At 39.1% G+C, this 14830-nt stretch overlaps 1 protein-coding gene and 1 pseudogene across 4 annotated transcripts in view; one reads left to right on the top strand and one right to left on the bottom strand.

Moving 5' to 3' along the window:
- Positions 1-14830, bottom strand: part of NRG3 (neuregulin 3) — a 1054582-nt gene that overhangs the window by 744858 nt on the left and 294894 nt on the right. The gene's annotated exons all lie outside the window — the stretch shown is intronic.
- Positions 2241-2703, top strand: LOC125147932 (U1 small nuclear ribonucleoprotein C-like; annotated as a pseudogene).

Genomic DNA, 14830 nt, shown 5'->3' with positions numbered 1-14830 from the left:
GTATATCATGGCTATGGGTAAGAATACATGTTTATTCCCACATTATAGCTTTCCAGTCCAAAAGGCTGGAGAATGCAAGTGATAAAATAATGCCTTTTATTTCAAAAAACTGATTTCAATCTAGAATTCTCTTTTTCTGTTAAAACACTTAATTCCAGCTGCAGAGATGAACTGGACATGGCTGATCTGTCTGCAGGACGAGGTTTTAGGAGGCTGAAGCAGAAAGACAGGAAAGAGAAAAGGTAAATTAGAGGTTAAGAAAGGTAAAGCTAATTACCTCCTTCCCAAACAACCTATTTCTTAAAACAGCAAGTGGACGGACGTTTTAATGTCTTATATCATCACTTGTATAACTTCCTAGCACAAGGCTGGGCACAGAATAAATACTTATTTAGAGGTGTTGTTTTTTTTTTTTTTTGTTTTTTCTTTTCATTACTCTCTCTCTCTCTCAAAAAAAAAAAGGTGGGGAGGTCTGATGGGAGAGAGCTGAAAGACCCTAAGCCAGAGGTGGTCTTGGGCCTGGATCTCCCTGGGCTGGGCTCTTATTTTCATTTTTAACAAACTCTATTTCCAACCTCTTAAATAGTTATTTACTGATCTCTCCCAAAGGGTCACAGGTAATAGGCTCAAGACGCTGCTGCCTTTTACTTGTACTGTGTAAAGCACTCAAAGATGCCCTGTCAATTAATTAGCAGCTTAATTGGAATGAAATTATGTAATTAAGCATCTCATTTCAAATTAGCTATAAATGTTTACCAGCTCACAGGAATGAGACTTTCAAGGGGCCTTCATCCAGACCTTGTTGGTTTTGACAGTAAGTCAATGTCTCCCTTTCCTTTCTCTAGTTAGAAACGCAGGGTTTTAATGAAGCCCGAAGATAAGTTCCATAAACAAGTCAGATATCAGTTTATTTACATTTGGTTGGAGCTGGTGACCTCCCAAAGAACACATTCTTCCTATGGGCAAGTCAATTGATTAGGTCCCCAAGGAATGAATTTGACTCCAGAAGAGAATGACAAAATATATTTTCATAAATTCAATGTTTACAAAACACTGCAAGGATTATGTTCAGTTTTCTATATGTTAAAAATCCATTCCTATTATAAACACACAGGAACTTTAAATTGTTCTGTGATTAAGGCCACTGGCTTCCCTTAGCATCCTTTCAAATGTTTTAAAGCATTTCCCTATCATGATGGCTATTGCTAATTTTCCCCAGCAACCAGTCTCTGCACCTCCCTTTTAAATGGAAACCTCTCCTCCATGACAGTCTCAGCCTGGCCATTTGGCCAAGTCCTTGTCAATGGAATTGTAAGAAGCTGGAAGGATGTGAGCAATTTTCCCATCATTTTCTTAAGAGCCAATTGCTTGTCCTCAACTTCTTATCTTTGCCCCTTGCAGAAAGCAGATGTTGTTCCAGTCAGCCAGGTCTGACTGGTAATGAGGAAAACTCCTTGGGGAATAACAGAACCATTAGATAGAAGAAACCTTTGCCCTTATATAACCTTGTAGAGCATATAACTATCTTCCAGGCCTGCCCTCCTCTCTTTAGACCAGAGTTGCTGGACTTTGGAACTACTGTCTTTGAGCTGAATAATAATTTGTTATGAGACAGTATTCCAGGCACTACAGAAAGTTTAGTTGAATTCCTGCATACCAGTGACTCCCCTTTTCCCTAGTTGTGGCAACCAAAAATTTCCCCAGATGTTGTCAAATACTTGGGTCAAGTTTGCCCCTCGATGAAAACCACTGCTCTAAACAGTTAGAAGAATGAATACCCTTTTGTCTTGTTTGATCCCCTGTAATCTTGGGTATATTTGTTATAGTAGCTCAAACGAGCAGCTCTCAAAGTGTGGTCTGCAAGAACCTTTTAGAGATTCTATGAGGTTTGCATTGATACTGTAAAAGCAATGTCTGATAAAACTGGTCGCTGCAAATCAAGGCAGTAAAATTCATTTGTATTAATATTAATAATATTCTTCACTGCTATGTCCTTTCGCTGGGGGACATTTCCATTTAGGGATGTCCTTGATGTAGTAGTAAAAATCGTTAATTTTATCAAATATCAACTCTTGAGCACGCATCTTTAAAATATTCTATGTAATGAAATGAGAAGTACACACACACACACACACACACACACACACACACACGCAACTCTTCTGATGTATACCGAAGTGTCAATTATTGCCTTAAAAATACTTGTGCAGGGACGGAGTGGCCAGTGCCTGTAGAGCAACATGCCTAAGTTTTACTATAACACATACCTTACTCATGACTCTCCGTCTGTAAGACACAGTAAAGTGGTAGGAAACACAAAGAATGTAAAAGACTACTATCAGAAATGGATAGAAGAGCAGACTCAGAGCTTGACTGACAAAACAAGCATGGCATTTCAACATGAAAAGATGCCTCCTACCCTATTCTCTGCTTCTCCTCCTGGAGGGGCCATGATCCCACCTCCCACATCTTGCGGGTCCTCCTTGCCCTGGTATGATGCTAGCACCCGTTATGGGGGCCCTCCCATGATGCCAACAATGGGCCCTCCTCCTCCTGGGATGATGTCAGTGGGACCTGCTTCTGGAATGAGGCCTCTTGTGGGAGGCCATGTGCCAATGATGCTTCGGCACCCCCATGATGAGACCTCCCGCCCGTCCTATGATGGTGCCCACTCAGCCAGGAATGACTTGACCAGACAGATAAGAAGAGAGGGGGCCCTCTTTATATTCATTTTACATTACTTGTTCTTTACCAGGAAATCATGGTGCTGTGACTCTGGATGTTTTCTAACAGCATGACAAAGAAAATTTGTCCCCCTTCCTATCAAACAGAGAATAGGTTTTGTAGGGAAGTAGTGGGACAAAAGCAAAAACAAAAAAAGCAATTTTCATTTGTTGTGTGAAATGTGAAGATAAAATTGTCAACTGTTTTAGTTTAAAAAAAAAGTTCTTGTGCAGTTGTTTTGAGTTACAAACTGAACTAGCTACTTTTTCGTGGGACACTATTTTTACTTGACAGAGTGGCTGATGGAAAGAAAAAGGTTTTCAAACTACGGATATTTGGTAGATACCTTGTCAAAAAAGAATGAGGTATATTTGTCATTTCAGGGAAAACAGCTGAGAGTATGGTGATTATCAACTGTTACTACTGATCAAGTTAAAGCAACCAAGTGAGAATTGGGATTTTGGAAAACTAGTATTTGGTAACATAAGACATTTCCAATGAAAATGGTGGTCAGATCGATAAAATAATTTTACTGATATTGTATAATCATGAGCTACCATTTATTTAGAAGATCTGCTTAACTCAATGAAACAATATTTTCCAAATGACCAATGCATGAGGCTATGAAATGATGTACCGGTAGAAGGCTCTTTCAAGGTAGAATGTCACACAGTATAAAATGTCCTATAATTTCAGATTCCACATTGTCAGTAATCTTTAAGAACTATTAACTGTTGAGTTAGGGTATAAGAATTTAAGAAATCTAAAATTATCTGATTTTGCTACAAACACAATCCTTCTTTTTCCAGCCACATATTTGTATGAAGTTAGTTTTCCTCACATACTCCCACCACACCAACGTAAGGGATTGATTATAGGTGCAGATATATGAATCTAGCTATCTTCTGCTAAGGCGGACATTAAAGAGATTGGCAAAAACATAAAGTAATGTCCTGGAAGGTTAGCAAGATGGTGGAATAGGAAGCCCTAGACTTTCCTTCCTCCCACAGAGATACTGATTCAGAAATAAACACAGATCAATATCCTTTATGAGAAATCCAGAAAACAGTTAAGAAGCTCCTGCACCCCAGGTGGCATAAAATCAGCCACAATGAAGCCAACAGGAAAATGTGTGCTGCCCTCTCACCCCCATCCCTCCCGCTGGTATAGTATCATGGTTGGGAACTCCCAGTTCCTGGACTTTCCCTGGAGAGGGAAAGAGAGGAGTGGATTGTATCTTCAACATTCTGGGTTTTCATGGGGTGGGAGCAGGAGAGCTTACCTAAGGGACTGGCTTCTGTCTCAGTCGTCTCCTGTCACTGCTGGGACCCAGTGTGTTCTTAATGGGGACCACTGAGAAGGTAAAAGAGCTGGGCGGTGTGCTGCTGATTCAGAGCAGCCTCAGTATAGCAGAAAAACACCACAGAAAAACAAGAGATTATGAGCTCTAAACCAGCAAACCCATCTAATTAAAAATCTACATGCACAAGTCCAGAGAAGATACATCCACAGGAAAGTCTTGAGAAGCCTTCCTAGAAATTGAACCGACCATGACTGAATCATGAAGAAACAGAACTGAACAGACCTATAACTAGTAAGGAGGCTGAATGACTTATCAAAAACTTCCTCAGAAAGACAAGTTCAAGATCAGATGGCTTCATTGGTGAATTCCGCCAAATATTTAAAGAAGAATTAACACCAATCATTCTCAAACTTTTCCAGAAATCTGAAGAGGAGGAAATAGTTCCAAACACATTTAATGAGAATGGCATTATCCTGATACCAAAGCCAGAAAAAGATACTATCCCAAAAGAAGACAACTGGCCAATATCTCTGATGAATATAGATGCAAAAGAACTCAACAAAATTCTAGCAAACTGAAATCAACAGATATCAACAGGATCAGACACCATGACCAATGGGATTTATCCCCGTAATGCACGGATGACTGAACACACAAAAATCAATTGATGTGAAACACTCCATTACCGGAATGAAGGATAAAAATCACATGATCATCTCAATAGATACACAAAAAGCAACTGGCAAAATTCAACACCCTGTTATGACAAAAACACTCAAACTAGGAACAGAAAGAAAGTACTTCAATACAATAAAGGCCATATGCGACAAGCCCACAGCTAACACTATACTGACAGCCTTTCCTCTGAGGTCAAGAACAAGGCATGGATGCCCAACTCCCACTACTTCTATTCAGCATAGTACTGCAAGCTCTGGTCCGAGCAATTAGGCAAGAAAAAGAAATAAAAAGCACCCAAATCAGAAAGGAAGAAGTACTGTTCACAGATGACACAATCTTATATGCAGAAAACACTAAAGTTTCCTCACAAAAACTGTTGCAACCAATAAATGAATTCAGCAAAGATGCAAGATATATAAGCAACACACAAGAGTAAACTATATTTCCATACACTGACAATGACCAATCCAAAAGGTAAATTAGGAAAACAAACCCATTTATAATAGCATCAAAAGGAATAAAATACTTAGCAATAAACATAACTAAGAAGGCAAAAGACTCGTACAATGAAAACTACACACTGCTGAAAGAAAGAAGACATAAATGGAAAGACACCCTGTGTTCATGAAACTGAAAGCTTAATATTGTTAAAATGCCCATACTATCAAAGTAATCTACAGATTCAAAGTAACCCCTAAAAAAAATCTCAATGGCAATTTTTTACAAAATTAGAAAAAATTCATGTGGAACCACAAAGGACTCTGAATACATAAAACAATCTTTTAGAAGAAAAATAAAACTGAAGGCCTCATACTCTTTGATTTCAAGCTACAATAATGGAAACTATATGATACTGGCATAAAGACAGATGTACAGATCAATGGAACAGAACAGAGAGCCCAGAAATAAACCCATGCAGGCACAGTCAGCTAATCTTCAACATGAGTGCCAAGAATACACATGGAGCAAAGGACAGCTTCTTCAATAAATGGTGTTGGGAAAAGTGGATGCCCACATGCATGAGGGCCTACTTCATGAATGAAAGTGGGAGCCTACTTCACAGTACTCACAAATGTTAACCCAAAATGGATCGAATAATACCTAAATGTAATACCAGAAACTGTAAACTTGTAGGAAAAAAAGCATAGGGAAAAAGATTCATGACCCTGGTTTTGGCAATGATTTCTTAATGACACCAAAAGAATAGGCAATAAAAGCAAAAATAGACAAGTCGGATTACATCAAACTACAAAGCTTCTGCATGGCAAAGGGAAAAATTAACAAAATTAAAAGGCAGCTTATCAAATGGGAGAAAATATTTCAAACCATATATATAAGATATTAATATCCAAAATATATAGGAATTCCTACAACTCACTATGAAAAATAATAATAACTCAAAGTTTTAAAAAAGTGCCAATGGCTTAGACAGACATTTCTCCCAAGAAGAGTTATAAATGGCTAGCGGATAAATGAAAAGATGCTCAATATCACTATTCATCAGGCAAACGCAATTTAAAACCACAATGAGATCTCACTTCACACATATTAGGGTAGCCATCATCTAAAATAATTGTTGGCGGGAATGTAAAATGGTGCAGCCACTATGGAAAACAGTATGGAGGTTTCTCAAAAAATATATATAAAAACACAACTACCACATGATTCAGCAATCCCGCCTCTTGTATATATCCAAAAGAACTGAAAACAGGATTTTAAAAAGATATTTGCATTCCCATGTTTATGAGAGCATTATTCACCATAGCTAAGTAGTCAAAATAAACTAAATGTCTACTGGCACATGAATGAATGAAGAAAACAATCTTCACATACGATGGGATATCGTTCAGCAATTAAAAAGGAAATCCTGTCATATGCTACAACATGATTAATTTTTGAGAACATTTTGCTAAGTGAAATAAGCCAGCCACAGGACAGACACTACTTAATTCTACTTATAGGAGGTATCTAAAGTAATCAAACACATTGAGCTAGAAAGAATGGTGGTTGCCACAGGACAGGGGGTAAGAAATGGGAGAGTTTCTGCTATTCAATGGGTATAATATGTCATTTATGCCACAAAAAAATTTCTACAGATCTGCTGTACAACATTTTACTCATAGTTAACAATACTGTACTATACACTAAAAAATATGTTTAGGGGTAGATTTCATGTGTTTTTTACTACAATACATAAATATACAAAGCAATGCTACTTTTCTCACTCTTTTTGTTTCAGAAAATATTTTCCATTAAAAATTGTTATTTACGGGGCGTCTGGGTGGCTCATTTGGTTAAGCATCCAACTTTGGCTCAATTCATGAATTTGCAGTTTGGGAGTTCGAGCCTCACGTTGGGTTCTGTGCTGACAGCTCAGAGCCTGGAACCTGCTTCTGCTTCTGTGTCTCCTCTCTCTCTGCCCCTCCCCCACTCATGCTCTGTCTGTCTCTCTCAAAAATAAACATTAAAAAAATTGTCATTTATATTAGCATGCAATAGCTTATTTTTATTTTTGATAAGGATCAATAAAATATTTTTAAGTCTCCTTGTTTTAATTTTTAATATGGTAAATATTGATAGGTATGGCTCACTGAAGAAAAGGCTCTTGAGGAGACTTCAATAATTTTTATGAATGTAAAATGTTCCTGAGATCAGAAAATTTAAGATCCATTAGCTTAGAGTATACTCTTGATAATACACACACTCCAAATATTTTTTTCAAATCTTATCAGTTACACTTACTCATCATATAGACTTTTTTAAACTTGGGTGCTAATGGATTTATTTAACACTCAGTTTCTTTATGAAGAATGTTTTTTATTTTTTTAATAATTAAAATACTGCATATAATGTGTCACTGGTAACCTTTTCTTATGTTTATGATTAATTTCCCCAGATAATTACAAACCCTTTGTAGAAAGAATCAATAGATTATTCTCCTTAACGTCTCCTTAGATTAAAATAAGTCCATGAGGCCTTGATCATTTATGAGAAAGCAAAAGAAAGTAAATACTCATATGTAAAACAATAAAAGACAAAATTGAAAAATACTAGTAATATAAACACAGCAAACAGTATATGACTGTTGCTATATTCCAGACACTGAGCTATTTAATTCTCTCAAGAGCCCTGTGAGGTGGGTAATATCATCATCGTGCAGATACAGAAAAGTGAAGCTGTGTGGTTAGTAACTTGTCCAAACTAGCAAGTGGCAGAGCCGGGATTTAGTGTTCTCAAGCCAGGACTAGAACCAAGGCCTCTGTGACTTCAGAGCTGCATTGTGTGTGTGTGTGTGTGTGTGTGTGTGTGTGTGTGTGTGTGTCTTGTTTAAAGGGATGGAGTCTTTGTGTTGTCAAATACATGCAACTTCTGAGCTGCTATGTCATCTGAGCTAAGAAGAGCAAATCCAGGTCAGCAGCAATGCCACCAGCTGTGAAGCAGGTCAAGAGAAACAGGAATCATTGAGCCTGGGAAATTACCAGGGGGATCAGGGAATGCCATGTTGCTGCTCTCAGCTGGAGACAAAAATAAATAAACTTGTCCTGTGCAGTGCAAAAGGTGCAGGCGACTCGATAGCACTCACTGGCACTCCCCACCCTCCCACCCAGCTCCAACCAAATACCACCAGAGCGGGAGACCCACCAGGGACAGGCTGACAGGAAGATCAGAGCTCAGGCAGCTCAATCCAAGTTTCTTCTTCTCTTGCACATGCTTTGTGTGATGGATAGCCTGTGGACCTGGGCATGGGTCAAAATAAATAGGAGCATCAAGCATACATTTTTGTCCCTCTCCTCTCTGCTGAGGCAGACACAGCCATAGAACAGCTGGTGAGGTCCCTGGGATTCTGAGAATTGATATGCCAACCACTTCTGCCCGATCTCAATGTAACAGAATGAACACTTGGGTCAGGATACATATCCTCTCTTCAAATCGAGTTGAGAAAGGGGAGTGGTCCACCAAACATTTATGAAAGCTAAAATTTTTTTAAAGACAGCATTTGGTATAATACTGTATCTCCCAAAGTATGTTCTGCAGAGAGACGTATAAATGGGTTCTGAGTCCAAACGGATCTGGAAAGTGCTATGAGGTATAGTCAAACTTGGAGAATCACATGAATGTATTAAAAGTTTTGAGAGCTAGCACAGGGAAGACAGTTGTTTATGTTGGCTTCATCTACAGTTTCCCAAGTTGGATGAAGAAATAATATCTCATGGACCCATTCTGGTCCAGTGGGATGGAAGAATATGGCAGCCTCTGGGCTAAAAATAAGACCTAACCTGGGCAAATCCTTGATTTCTCTAGAACTCAGATTTCTCATTGGGAAAGTGGGCATAATGGCAATTATATCAGAGAGTTGTTGTAAGAATTAAATATATATACATACACATACACATACACAGAGCATTTATATTAAGTGTGCAATAAATGGTACTCCTCCACCCAAACACGTGCTTAAGTTTGTGGAGCAGTCTTTTCCTTTCATGACAGTTATAGAAGTAATCATCCAAGTAACCGAGCAACTGCCTTTATTGAGTACCTATCATTGTAGTGGGGAGAACAGTATCTGTTTTTGGAGTAGTCACAGTCCAATTAAGGAGAAAGACATGTGAATAGTGAGCCACGTGATGAGTGCTCTCTTAGATCTGCAGAAAGTATTACAGAAAACTTTACTCCTCCCAGGGCAAGTCATGGAAGCCATCAGAACCAAGTTTGAAGGATACATGGTCATTTCCCAGGCAGAACAGTAACATTAAGCATTTAAGTGAAGGGAAATGGCTCAGCAATACCCAGTGATGTGATGCATTCAGCCTTTCATAGACTGTGGTGTCATGTGGACAGTAACAGAGGGATGAGATGGCTCAACTGATAGTGCTGGTCGAGGCAATGTCGTAAAAGACACTGCCTGCTGGAGGAGTTTAGGGCACTCTTGAGCCATTAAAGATGTTTTAATAGAAATTAAAAGATCAGATTTGTATTTTAGAATGATGATTCTGATACCAATAGGGAGGCTGATCTCAGGAAGTGAAACCAGAAGCAAGAGAATAAGCTAGAAGCCTACCATCTCCATCCTCACTTCCATGTCCTCAAGTTCACGAGGCCATGGACCAGGGTGGTGCTCAGAAGGACAGCATAGCAGGCAGTGAGAGACAGCAAGGTAACATAAAGGTATTTCTTCGTGTTCTCATGTTGGGAAAGAGAAAGGTAGGGAGATAGGAAGGTACAAAGTACTGCCTGGCATTCTAACTTGGATAACTGAATGCATAGTAGGACACCTGACCAGGATTGGGAGGGAAGGAAGGAAGGAAGGAAGGAAGGAAGGAAGGAAGGAAGGAAGAAAGAAAGAAAGAAAGAAAGAAAGAAAGAAAGAAAGAAAGAGGGAGCAGGGGGAACAGGGTTTAGGGAAAGGTAATAGGGAGAGATTGTCCCATTGAGAGTTTGTAAATTGAAATTAACAAACCATTGGGCTTAAGGTGTCTTCAGGCATTATAAAATTAGAAGTAAAGGCCTGGAGTTCAGAATCCCATTTGGACTGAAGATAGAAGCATTAACAGTGATCACTTGAGGTAGCCCCTGACCCAGAATGAGGGTGCAGGGTGTTCCAAAGCATACCAGAGTGAGCCGGAGGTTGGGGAATGCAAGGCAAAGAAAAGAATAAAGCGGAGTTCCTACTTTCAGAAGGAATATAATTCAGCTGGGGAGACATAATTGATGTATTATAAAGAAATGAAAGAAAAATTAAGTGCTAAGCTCTGTACTACTTAATGCAGCTGTGAAAGTATACGGAGTAAGAATTAAATCTTCAAATGGAAATAAATGAGACCTCTGGGGCACTCGGGAGGCTCAGTCAGTTAAGCATCCAACTCTTGATCTCCGCTCAGGTCATGATCTCATGGTTCTTGAGATGGAGCCCTGCATCAGGCCTGCACTCACAGCATGGAACCTGCTTGGGATTCTCTCTCTCCCTCTCTCTCTCTGCCCTTCCTCCACTGGTTCTCTCTCTCTCTCTCTCTCTCTCTCTCTCTCTCTCTCTCTCTCTCTCAAAATAAATAAATATTAAAAAAAAAAAGACAGAAATGAGACCTCAAAGGGTAGCTGAGATTTTTAAACTGAAGGAAAAGAGAAGAATGGGATTTCATTGTCAAGGGCAAAAGGCCAGCCAGGTATTCATATGAGCATTATTAAAGGAGGCCATAATGAGGAAAAATTGGGGTAATTATGGGAAAAATTAAGGTCACAGAAAACAAAGCATGTGCATCACGAGGAAACAGGGTAAAGTGAAATGGCTGGAAAGATACAAGGATGAAGGGAGAAGAGTGAACTTACTCAAGATTGAAAAGAGCATCTGGAATTGATGTGGTTGCAATAATGTGACTGCACATTATCACAACACTTAATATATAGAAGGAACTCAAGAAACCTTATGTTCTTTGTATGGTTCTATAAGTAGTTCTTGCATTCAGGCATCATATACCACCACATATGGTAATTCTGAATGACTTGGAAAGGGCAAGATGGGTGCCACATATGTAAGGAAGTTGCTGCCATATTCTAGTCTATTCTGTCAGTCTGTATACCTAAGTGTTCATCTTCGTGTGCCTATCTGCCTTTATCTCTGGGACTCTGTATGCTCTTCGTGTGTGTGTATGTGTCTCCAGGTCTCTCAGCATCGATATGCATGAGCCTTCACCTCGCATTCGTGTGACTCTGCAATTGTCGGTCCTGGCTGCGTCATTGTATCATTTGGTCAATGTCTTCCTATCTGTGTGGGCGTGACTTTGCTATGTGACTGTGTTCACGTGCTAGAATAGGTGTCTGCATATATGGTTACTGTCTTTTTGTGCCCAATTATATGAGTCTGTACCATCTGTGTGAGTGTGTACATGTGTTTGTGTATATGTGTGTTTGTGTACATGTGCATATTTTCTAAAGCGTTGCCACAGCATGCCAGTGGGTGCCTTCTGCAGCTAATATAAAACTGTCAAACAGTATTGAATGACAAATGGGAAAAGCCCTCACTGTATCTGGCTACCCTGGCCTTTTTACTTTTAATAGAAAATTGATCTTATCATCCGTAGTCTATTTCACTTCATATCAATGTGCACATGCAAATATTTCCATGCCACTAACATAAAGCTTGTATCAACCCGAAGTGATGTTTTGTGTAAACTGAATCTGAAATTATTTTCTTTGCTTTGTAATGGTGGCAAGAACCAAGCAAAGCATTTCTTGAGCCATAAAATACAATTTAACTCAAAAGTCACCCCAGCTTATGGATTTTCCTGCACAGAGACTTTCATATTAAGGGCCTGTGGTGAAGACCCCCTGTCGATTTTTGTAAATTCTAGAAACACTAGAGAGAGATGTAATTTCAGAGTCTTTTACCCAACTATTAGTAACATAACTATGATGAATGGGGCTGTTGGGGCTGATGTAAAAGGAAGAAAAGAAGGGAGGGCCGGTGCTAGAGCAGTTCACCATATCACATTATGAGCCAGGCGACAAGGGCCAGAAGACCTTGTATTTGAATCTTACAGGGAGCTACAATTAAGAGGCTCTTACACCTTGAATAGTGGCATGAACCCAGGCATGGAGAGGGATGCATACAGCCCGATGGGTTCTGTGGCTGATAAGATTGAAGGCAATCCTAATTTTCAGATATAGTCAAGCTGAATCATACTGAATGTTTGCAGCAGCCCCAGTATCACCATGTGATCCTGGAGTCTTGGGGATAAGATTCAAATTCTGATTTCTTGGTTACATCCTCCAGTGGTTGAAACTACTTCCTAAAGCACATGTGTTATGAGAGCTTCCTAAAACTATCTTCTGTTTGGAGTTCATCGTCCATATTAAAAGCAAACCAAACACAGATAGAAACCCAACCTTCCCTGGGTATAAACTTTAAAGTCATAGCAACTCTAAAATCCGTCAGAAATTTTCCACATACTTAAAGTCTTTTTTGGTCAAAATGGTTAACCACATGAGCAGACTTGGATTTTAAGCTCTATGCTATGGTGTTTCCCAACTTTACACTAACATGCTGCCCATTAATAAAAAAAGAGCAGTCAGCAAAGAATCTTGGAAATCCATTCATTAACTCTAATTCAGATGGAGTGCAGCAGAGAACAATATACTTGGATTTCACTTCCTCACACAGCAACCCCATGCCAGGTGCCCACAGTACACTCGGTACTTCCATTCCTGCCCATGAGAAGGAGAAGTTCAACCCCAAACACCGGCAAGATGTGTCACCCAGCGTGTCTTTCCATTTCAGAGACATGAATCTTGACAGTTTAGCTGTGCACACTGCTGAGTGCTGAAAGTCTCATTCCTCATCATCCCTTGCAACCAGATATGGCCACCAAGTTCTTATAAGATACAGGGGGAAGTTTTATAGTGATACTTCTTGGGGGTCTCCTAAAAGGAAAGAGTGTCCTTTTTCTTCCTCCTTCTCCCTTCCTGCCATATGCAATACAGCGCTGTAGCTGGAACGTCAACAGCTATTTTGAATCATGAAGCCATTTTGTTATTGTAAGCAATGAGGGCTGAGGAACCATGGAGCGTTTGCAAGCCCGTTCTAAACTGTCTACCTATGAACTGCTCTTCCATGGAAAGAGTCAATATATCTACGTTTCATAAGCCACTATATTCTGAATGTTATTACTTGCAGCTGAACTCTGTCTGTACTGACAAAGCAAATACCTTGCTCCTAGTCTCTCAATAGTTGCAAGAGAACTGCTTCCCCTTCCATAAAGTCTGATACATGACCCAAATGCCTTTCTAGATAGCAACTATCAGAAAACAACCAAGCCAAGAGTCATGTGCCAGATTTTCTTTGGTGCTGGTAGGGTACTTTGTGTCGTGGAAGATGTGGCATGATGGTGGGAAATAAGATAAGGCTATGGGGCCAAAAGAAGAAAAGAGTTGCATCTTTCAAAATATCAGAGGGCCAAGCAATTAGAGGGAGAAAGAATGGCTGATTATTTGATATCTCTCTAGTTTTTGCATTACTTTCCTTTACCCAAATAATGAAACTCTTATTTTTTAATGCTTGATGCCAAATATATTGAGTGAATTATGCCAGGTACTAGGTCAGAATGAAAAAAGTGGGAGGGAAAAAAAAACTGAATAAAATAGGAAACAATGACAATGATAAAACCAGAGATATCTATGATCAAAGTTACTACCAATGTCTTCCATTCTTTCACTTAAGGATAAATATCTCAGACTGTGTAAAAAAACTGAATGATACGCATGAAATCAAATTAAAATAGAAATATTAAAATTCAAGAGATGAATTTATGGATGACATTAGGTTAAAGGGTAACATGACTTCCCCCATGTTCTGACTGGAGTTTCCACTGAGGCTGAGGGAAATATGAAAACCCACAACACTATAAAAAATGAAGGCTAGAAGCTGGAAAAGCTTTCTCTATTTGTAATGTTGGTAATTAACAAGTGCTTATTATATACCCACTTTATACTCCACATTTCACAGACATTATTATCTCATTCAATCCTCACAAAAAAATTCTAATATTTGAGGTGTTTTATTCTCCATTTAAAAAAGAGAGAATGGAGGTTTAATGAGAACTTGCCCACGGTCATACAACTAATAAATGAAACAGAGACTCAAAATCAGGTGTTTGCTTATAAACCATATGGATTTTCATGGAGAAAATACACAGGCTTAGCAAGCAGCATATTAAGTTTGATGTGATTACAGAGACAGTGTCTGAAAAATGCTGGGCTATGCTGGGGAACTATTATTTTTATCTACCTACGTTCACTGACTTGAGAGTGAAAAAATTTCTAGGTTGAAAACCTAGCCACATGCCCTCTCTACTTTTCAGATAGTACTCCGTAAGCTGAAAGGTATGTTTTACCTTCTGTCACCCATGTCATTTTTCTGAATCAAATGAAAGGTAGCATATTTCAGAACCAACAGATTTGGGATGGTCCATTCCATTATGAATCATTTCTGGTAATGTGCTAAGTTCAGAACTTGGATACAGGAGAAGTGTGAACTAGGAAAACATTTGTTCATGTCCTAGAGCAGTTCAGAGAAATAGAGAACAAAGTAGTAGAGACAGAAATAAGTCTGATATTTGTAGAACATTAGAAAAA

The sequence above is a fragment of the Prionailurus viverrinus genome, chromosome D2, assembly GCF_022837055.1.
Source record: "Prionailurus viverrinus isolate Anna chromosome D2, UM_Priviv_1.0, whole genome shotgun sequence".
In the NCBI taxonomy this organism is placed as follows: Eukaryota; Metazoa; Chordata; class Mammalia; order Carnivora; family Felidae; genus Prionailurus; species Prionailurus viverrinus.
The sequence above is the reverse complement of the archived record's forward strand: the minus strand, read 5'-3'. Positions and strand labels throughout refer to the sequence as shown.